Here is a 9,359-nt window from a genome sequence, read left to right as displayed (position 1 = left end):
ATCCCTCCCCTTATCCCCTGTAGAAAACAAACCGTAAGTTTGTTTTCTACATCTGTGACTCTACTTCTGTTTTGTAACTAAGTTCATTTGTACCCTTTCTCCTCTCTTGTTTTTCATCCATCTGTTTTCTGTTTATGATACTGGAATCAGACTATGTATATGGTTTGTATCCTAATTTTCCACCAAGAATTTGGATTTTCCATATCCTACCAAACCCTTTGCCCCACCAGTTGGGCAATTTGGTTTAAATATCTTGATGCACAGGCCCGCAGCCTTCAGGTGGAGTTGGCTGGGGCCTCTTGGGTGGAGTGGGAGTCTCAGTTGGTCTGTGGAACCATTTATAAATAATATTGTCCATTGCAAATATTGATTTTGATGCAATACTTAAGGATTTTCTAACTTGAAAATATTTTTGACTGAAAAAGCTGCCGTTTGCAATTAGTCATGTTGTGAGGATTTTGTTAAATGTACTAAATATTTTGGGATTGGATATTTGATTTGGAAACTTGCATAAGCACAGAAATTCCTGTATCTCCAAAAAATCAAAAACAAAAAAAAAACCCCAGAGAGATTGGATTTTCGAGCTGCACCGACAGGCATATTCTGAGGAAGATTTTTTATTTTTATTTTATTAATATGGTAGTTCTCTAATCTCTTTAAAAAATATGGATCCTTGTGGCATCTACAAATTAAAAAGACTCTTTGTTTCCTGGGACTAAAACAGTTGTTTAATTACAGTTCTCAGGATGTTGAATAAACCCCATTACTCTTTGTTTTGAGCAGACAAAAGTGCTAAAGTAATGATCTGGGGAAACCATTATTACTAAAGCTATGGGCTGTGAAGAAAGGAAAACATTTTCAAAATATTTTCTTTGCAAAAGTATACGTGGTCTTCAGTATATCCATTCAGGCTTGGCCCTCATTTCATTCCTAATTTTTGCTTTGTAATGCTGAACTTCCCTGGGAGAAATGTTGCCCCATCTCCCTCCCTCACTTTTTTTTCTTTTTAAAGTAAGAATTTTAAGTTCATTCCCCTTTTAGGATATTTTAAAGTAATGTTTCAGAAATAGGATTTGTCACTAAATGTATAGTCGATCCTTGGTGTTAATATTTGGGAAAAAAACAGGGCTTAATATATTGAAATTCTCTTTCAGGTTGTTCCAAGATCTTTGAAGACCCAGGAAAAAGCCGTGTTGACCAAAAGGAAGACAAATGACTCACAGAGAGAAAAGATGGGGGAGCCAAGGGCAATTAAAGGTAAAACAACAAAACCCAGAAAACCCTACCTTTCCTAGTCAAGAATTTTTAGAAAAATGTGAATGTAAATATTTTATATCTTCAGTATTTGATATTTGTGTTCCCAGACCTCCAAAGACCTTTTCTTTGGTCCTTTGGTGTACTTAGAGGACTTATATTGGTTCCACTGATTCTCCTGCACAAATAAGATGCCCCTCGCCCAGTACTACCTATTCCTGCCTTCAACACTGTAGAGTTTTTTTTTTAAGAGAAAAAACCCCCGTAAAAATCAGTGGGGGGAGTCTTATTTCACAGGTGTCTTAAGACTCTCAGCTATTTAAATAAACAAAAACTGGATATTACAGATCATGTATGATGTTTCATTTATGCAGCATAGAATAGCAATGACTTAGTGGATCTACACTGAGGAAAGAAACCTTGGCTATACATCAATGGCTAAATGAATGTATAGTTAGCTATATTTAGAGTTTAGTAAGTTCTTCATGCATCATTTTATTGTATTTTTTTTTTTAGGTGGGAGAATTTTATTTTATTTAAATTTTTTTTTTATTTTTTAACATCTTTATTGGAGTATAATTGCTTTACAATGGTGTGTTAGTTTCTGCTTTATAACAAAGTGAATCAGCTATACATATACATATATCCCCATATCTCCTCCCTCTTGTGTTTCCCTCCCACCCTTCCTATCCCACCCCTCTAGGTGGTCACAAAGCACCGAGCTGATCTCCCTGTGCTATGCGGCTGCTTCCCACTAGCCATCTATTTTACATTTGGTAGTGTATATATGTCCATGCCACTCTCTCACTTCATCGCAGCTTCCCCTTACCCATCCTGTGTCCTCAAGGCCATTCTCTATGCCTGCGTCTTTATTCCTGTCCTGCCCCTAGGTTCTTCATAACCAGTTTTTTTTTTTTTTTAGATTCCATATATTTGTGTTAGCATTCAGTATTTGCTTTTCTCTTTCTGACTTACTTCACTCTGTATGACAGACTCTAGGTCCATCCACCTCACTACAAATAACTCAATTTCGTTTCTTTTTATGGCTGAGTAATATTCTATTGTATATATGTGCCACATCTTCTTTATCCATTCATCTGTTGATGGACACTTAGGTTACTTCCATGTCCTGGCTATTGCAAATAGAGCTGCAATGAACATTGTGGTACATGACTCTTTTTGAATTATGGTTTTCTCAGGGTATGTGCCCAGTAGTGAGATTGCTAGGTCATATAGTAGTTCTATTTTTAGTTTTTAAAGGAACCTCCATACTGTTCTCCATAGTGGCTGTATCAATTTACATTCCCACCAACAGTGCAAGAGGGTTCCCTTTTCTTCACACCCTCTCCAGCATTTATTGTTTGTAGATTTTTTGATGATGGCCATTCTGACTAGTATCAATGAGGTGATACCTCATTGTACTTTTGATTTTCATTTCTCTACTGATTAGTGATGTTGACCATCCTTTCATGTGTTTGTTGGCAGTCTGTATATCTTCTTTGGAGAAAAGTCTCTTTAGGTCTTCTGCCGATTTTTGGTTTGGGTTGTTTGTTTTCTTGATTTTGAGCTGCATGAGCTACTTGTATATTTTTGAGATTTATCCTTTGTCAGTTGCTTCCTTTGCAAATATTTTCTCCCATTCTGAGGGTTGTCTTTTCATCTTGCTTATAGTTTCCTTTGCTGTGCAAAAGCATTTAAGTTTCATTAGGTCCCATTTGTTAATTTTTGTTTCTATTTCCATTTCTCTAGGAGGTGGGTCAAAAAGGATGTTGCTGTGATTTATGTCATAGAGTGTTCTGCCTATGTTTTCCTATAAGAGTTTTATAGTGTCTGGCCTTACATTTAGGCTTTTAATCCATTTGGAGTTTATTTTTGTGTACAGTGTTAGGGAGTATTCTAATTTCATTCTTTTACATATAGCTGTCCAGTTTTCCCAGCACCACTTATAGAAGAGGCTGTCTTTTCTCCATTGTATATTCTTGTCTCCTTTATCAGAGGTAAGGTGACCATATGTGCATGGGTTTATCTCTGGGCTTTCTATCCTGTTCCATTGATCTATAGTTCTGTTTTTGTGCCAGTACCATACTGTCTTGATTACAGTAGCTTTATAGTATAGTCTGAAGTCAGGGAGTGTGATTCCTCCATCTCCGCTTTCCTTTCTCAAGGTTGCTTTTGCTTTTTGGGTTCTTTTGTGTTTCCATACAAATTGAGAAACTTTTTGTTCTAGATCTGTGAAAAAAGCCATTGTTAGTTTGATAGGGATTACATTGAATCTGTAGATTGCTATGGGTAGTATAGTCATTTTCACAATGTTGATTCTTCCAATCCAAGAACATGGTATATCTCTCCATCTGTTTGTATCATCTTTAATTTCTTTCATCAGTGTCTTATAGTTTTCTGCATACAGGTCTTTTGTCTCCTTAGGTAGGTTTATCCATAGGTATTTTATTCTTTTTGCTGCAGTGGTAAATGGGAGTGTTTCCTTAACTTCTCTTTCAGATTTTTCATCATTAGTGTATAGGAATGCAAGAGATTTCTGTGCCCTAATTTTGTATCCTCCTACTCTACCAAATTCATTGATTAGCTCTAGTAGTTTCCTGGTAGCTTCTTTAGGATTCTCTATGTATAATATTATGTCACCTGCAAACAGTGACATTTTTACATCTTCTTTTCCGATTTGGATTCTTTTTATTTCTTTTTCTTCTATGATTGCCGTGGCTAAAACTTCCAAAACTATGTTGAATAATAGTGGTGAGAGTGGGCAACCTTGTCTTGTTCCTGATCTTAGTGGAAATGGTTTCAGTTTTTCCCCATTGAAAATGATGTTGGCTGTGGGTTTGTCATATATGGCATTTATTATGTTGAGGTAAGATCCCTCTATGCCTGCAGGGTTTTTATCATAAATGGGTGTTGAATTTTGTCGAAAGCTTTTTCTCCATGTACTGAGATGATCATATGGTTTTTATCCTTCAATTTGTTAATATGGTGTATCACATTGCTTGGTTTGCGTATATTGAAGAATCCTTGCATTCCTGGGATAAACCCCACTTGATCATGGTGTATGATCCTTTTAATGTGCTGTTGGATTCTTTTTGCTAGTATTTTGTTGAGGATTTTTGCATCTATGTTCAGCAGTGATACTGGCCTGTAGTTTTCTTTCTTTGTGACATCTTTGTCTGGTTTTGGTGTCAGGGTGATGGTGGCCTCGTAGAATGAGTTTGGGAGTGTTCCTCCCTCTGCTTTATTTTGGAAGAGTTTGAGAAGGATAGGTGTTAGCTCTTCTCTAAATGTTTGATAGAATTCGCCTGTGAAACCATCTGGTCCTGGGCTTTTGTTTGTTGGAAGATTTTTAATCACAGTCTCAATTTCAGTGCTTGTGATTGGTCTGTTTATATTTTCTATTTCTTCCTGGTTTAGTCTCAGAAGGTTGTGCTTTTCTAAGAATTTGTCCATTTCTTCTAGGTTGTCCATTTTATTGTCATAGAGTTGCTTGTAGTAATCTCTCATGATCCTTTGTATTTCTGCAGTGTCAGTTGTTACTCCTCCTTTTTCATTTCTAATTCTATTGATTTGACTCTTCTCCCTTTTTTCCTTGACGATTCTGGCTAATTAATGGTTTATCAATTTTTTTATCTTCTCAAAGAAGCAGCTTTTAACTTTATTGATCTTTGCTATTGTTTCCTTCATTTTTTTTCATTTATTTCTGATCTGATCCTTATGATTTCTTTCCTTCTGGTAACTTTGGTGTGTTTTTGTTCGTTCTCTAATTGCTTTAGGTGTAAGGTTAGGTTGTTCATTTGAGATGTTTCTTGTTTCTTGAGGTAGGATTGTATTTCTATAAACTTCCCTCTTAGAACTGCTTTTGCTGCATCCCGTAGGTTTTGGATCATCGTGTTTTCATTGTCATTTGTTTCTAGGTATTTTTTGATTTCCTCTTTGATTTCTGCAGTGATCTCTTGTTTTTCAAGTAGTTTATTGTTTAGCCTCCCTGTGTTTGTATTTTTTACAGATTTTTTCCTGTAATTGATATCTAGTCTCATAGCATTGTGGTCGGAAGAGATACTTGATACGATTTCAATTTTCTTAAATTTACGAAGACTTGATTTGTGACCCAAGATATGATCTATCCTGGAGAATGTTCCATGAGCACTTGAGAAGAAAGTGTATTCTGTTGGTTTTGGATGGAATGTCCTATAAATATCAATGAAGTCCATCTTGTTTAATGTATCATTTAAAGCTTGTGTTTCCTTATTGATTTTCATTTTGGATGATCTGTCCATTGGTGAAAGTGGGGTGTTAAAAGTCCCCTACTATGATTGTGTTACTGTTGATTTCCCCTTTTATGGCTGTTAGCATTTGCCTTATGTACTGAGGTGCTCCTATACTGGGTGCATAAATATTTACAATTGTTATATCTTCTTCGTGGATTGATTCCTTGATCGTTATGTAGTGTCCTTCTTTGTCTCTTGTAATAGTCTTTATTTTAAAGTCCCTTTTTCCTGATATAAGAATTGCTACACCAGCTTTCTTTTGATTTCCATTTGCATGGAGTATCTTTTTCCATCCCCTTATTTTCAGTCTGTATGTGTCCCCAGGTCTGAAGTGGGTCTCTTATAGACAGCCTATATATGGGTATTGTTTCTGTATCCATTCAGCCAGTCTATGTCTTTTGGTTGGAGCATTTAATCCATTTACATTTAAGGTAATTATCGATATGTATGTTCCTATTACCATTTTCTTAATTGTTTTGGGTTTGTTCTTGTAGGTCCTTTTCTTCTCTTGTGTTTCCCACTTAGAGAAGTTCCTTTAGCATTTGTTGTTGAGCTGGTTTGGTGGTGCTGAATTCTCTTAGCTTTTGCTTGTCTGTACAGGTTTTAATTTCTCCATCGAATCTGAATGAGATCCTTGCTGGGTAGAGTAATCTTGGTTGTAGTTTCTTCTCTTTAATCATGTTAAATATGTCCTGACACTCCCTTCTGGCTTGCAGAGTTTCTGCTGAGAGATCAGCTGTTAACCTTATGGGGATTCCCTTGTGTGTTATTTGTTGTTTTTCCCTTGCTGCTTTTAATATTTGTTCTTTGTATTTAATTTTTGATAGTTTGATTAATATGTGTCTTGGCGTGTTTCTCCTTGGATTTATCCTATATGAGACTGTCTGTGCTTCGTGGACTTGATTAAATATTTCCTTTCCCATATTAGGGAAGTTTTCAACTATAATCTCTTCAAATATTTTTTCAGTCCCTTTCTTTTACTCCTTTTCTTCTGGGACCACTATAATTCGAATGTTGGTGCGTTTAATTTTGCCCCAGAGGTCTCTGAGACTGTCTTCAATTCTTTTCATTCTTTTTTCTTTATTCTGCTCTGCAATAGTTATTTCCACTATTTTATCTTCCAGGTCACTTATCTGTTCTTCTGCCTAAGTTGTTCTGCTATTGATTCCTTCTAGAGAATTTTAAATTTCATTTATTGTGTTGTTCATCATTGTTTGGTTGCTCTTTAGTTCTTCTAGGTCCTTGTTAAGCGTTTCTTGTATTTTCTCCATTTTATTTCTAAGATTTTGGATCATCTTTACTATCATTACTCTGAATTCTTTTTCAGATAGACTGCCTATGTCCTCTTCATTTGTTATGTCTGGTGGGTTTTTCCCTTGCTGCTCATCTGCTGTGTGTTTTTCTGTCTTCTCATTTTGCTTAACTTACTGTGTTTGGGGTCTCCTTTTCGCAGGCTGCAGGTTCGTAGTTCCCGTTGTTTTTGGTGTCTTCCCCCAGTGGCTGAGGTTGGTTCAGTGGGTTGTGTATGGCTCCTGGTGGAGGGGACTAGTGCCTGTGTTCTGGTGGTTGAAGCTGGATCTTGTCTTTCTGGTGGGCAGGACCACGTCCGGTGGTGTGTTTTGGGGGTGTCTGTGATCTTATTATGATTTTAGGCAGCCCCTCTGCAATTGGGTGGGGTTGTGTTCCTGTCTTAATAGTTGTTTGGCACAGGGTGTCCAGCACTGTAGCTTGCTGGTCATTGAGTGGATCTGGGTCTTAGTGTTGAGATGGAGATCTCTGGGAGAGCTTTTGCCGTTTGCTATTATGTGGAGCCAGGAGGTCTCAGGTGGACCAATGTCCTGAACTTGGCTCTCCCACCTCAGAGGCTCAGGCCTGACACTAAGCCACAACCCCAAGACCCCATCAGCCACATGGGTCAGAAGAAAAAGGAGAAAGAAAGAAAGAAAGAAGGAGAGAGAGAGAGAGAAAGAAAAGAAAAAAGTTATTAAAATAAAAAAAAATTATTAAAGATTAAAAAGCAATAAACAAAAAGGAGAGAGCAACCAAACCAAAAAACAAATCCACAAATGATAACAAGCATTAAAAACTATACTAAAAAAAAAAAAAAACAGAAAAGGAAAAGACAGAACCTTAGGACAAATGGTAAAAGCAAAGCTATACAGACAAAATCACACAAAGAAGCATACACATACACACTCACAAAAAGAGATAAAGGAAAAAATATACATATATTGTTGCTCCCAAAGTCCACCTCCTCAATTTGGGATGATTCGTAGTCTATTCAGGTATTACACAGATACAGGTACATCAAGTTGATTGTGGAGCTTTAATCCACTGCTCCTGAGGCTGCTGGGAGAGATTTCCCTTTCTCTTCTTTGTTCTCGCAGCTCGTAGGGGCTCAGCTTTGGATTTGGCCCCGCCTCTGCATGTAGGTCGCTGGAGGGCGTCTGTTCTTCGCTCAGACAGGACGGGGTTAAAGGAGCCGCTGATTCGGGGGCTCTGGCTCACTGAGGCCGGGGGGAGGGAGGGGCACGGAGTGCGGGGTGGGCCTGCGGTGGCAGAGGCCGGCATGACGTTGCACCAGCCTGAGGCACGCCATGCGTTCTCCCAGGGAAGTTGTCCCTGGATCCTGGGACCCTGGCAGTGGCGGGCTGCACAGGCTCCCGGGAGGGGAGGTGTGGAGAGTGACCTGTGCTCGCACACAGGCTTCTTGGTGGTGGCAGCAGCCTTAGCGTCTCATGCCTGTCTCTGGGGTCCGCACTGTTAGCTGCGGCTCGCGCCCAGCTCTGCAGCTCCTTTAAGCAGTGCTCTTAATCCCCTCTCCTTGCGCACCAGGAAACCAAGAGGTAAGAAAAAGTCTCTTGCCTCTTCAGCAGGTCCAGACTTTTCCCCGGACACCCTCCCGGCTAGCCGTGGCACACTGGCCCCCTTCAGGCTGTGTTCACGCCGCCAACCCCAGTCCTCTCCCTGCGCTCCCACCGAAGCCCGAGCCTCAGCTCCCAGCCCCGCCCGCCCCAGCGGGTGAGCAGACAAGCCTCTCGGGCTGGTGAATGCTGGTCGGCACCGATCCTCTGTGCGGGAATCTCTCTGCTTTGCCCTCCGCACCCCTGTGGCTGCGCTCTCCTCCGCGGCTCCCAAGCTTCCCGCCTCCGACACCCGGGTCTCCCCCCGAGAAGGGGCTTCCTAGTGTGTGGAAACCTTTCCTCCTTCACGGCTCCCTCCCACTGGTGCAGGTCCCGTCCCTATTCTTTTGTCTCTGTTTTTTCTTTTGCCCTACCCAGGTACATGGGGAGTTTCTTGCCTTTTGAGAGGTCTGAGGTCTTCTGCCAGCGTTCAGTAGGTGTTCTGTAGGAGTTGTTCCACGTGTAGATGTATTTGTGGGGAGGAAGGTGATTTCCACGTCTCATTCCTTTGCCATCTTGAAGGTGTCTCCTGTAGAGTTTTTAAAATCACTGCTTTCTAAGTACTGCAGTCATCACAACTCTTCCCTTCTACACTGCCTGCCACTTTCTTCTGCGCCTTCCAGAAGAGCCAAAGGGCCAAGAACAGTGTCCACAGGCCTGTGCTTTTATGATAACTATATTTTTTCTGTCCTATTACTAGGTTTGGTTCATAGTTATTTTAGAGTTATTTTGCCTGAATTCAGTGGAAACCTCATTTCGAGAGGCACACACAGGGATTGAGTCTACACATTCATTAGCTATGCAAAAAAATAAATAAAGGTGGAGGATTTCAGCACTTTATCTACAAATCATGCCCCTTAGCTCTTCAGGACTGTCAGGCTTCCCCCCGAAAAGCATTCCAGGGGTTGGAAGAGATTATGGTGGGCCCCGT

At 39.8% G+C, this 9,359-nt stretch overlaps 1 protein-coding gene across 1 annotated transcript in view; it reads left to right on the top strand.

Annotated features, from left to right (window-relative positions):
• The first annotated feature begins 1,150 nt into the window (after positions 1 to 1,150).
• Positions 1,151 to 9,359, top strand: part of ERG (ETS transcription factor ERG) — a 199,521-nt gene continuing 191,312 nt past the window's right edge. Inside the window, exon 1 of the mRNA XM_032631187.1 lies at positions 1,151 to 1,257. The gene's annotated coding sequence lies outside the window, so the exon portion shown is untranslated. The remainder of the gene's footprint in view (positions 1,258 to 9,359) is intronic.

Source organism: Phocoena sinus, chromosome 4 (assembly GCF_008692025.1).
Source record: "Phocoena sinus isolate mPhoSin1 chromosome 4, mPhoSin1.pri, whole genome shotgun sequence".
Classification (NCBI taxonomy): Eukaryota; Metazoa; Chordata; class Mammalia; order Artiodactyla; family Phocoenidae; genus Phocoena; species Phocoena sinus.
This window is presented reverse-complemented; position numbering and strand designations above follow the sequence as displayed.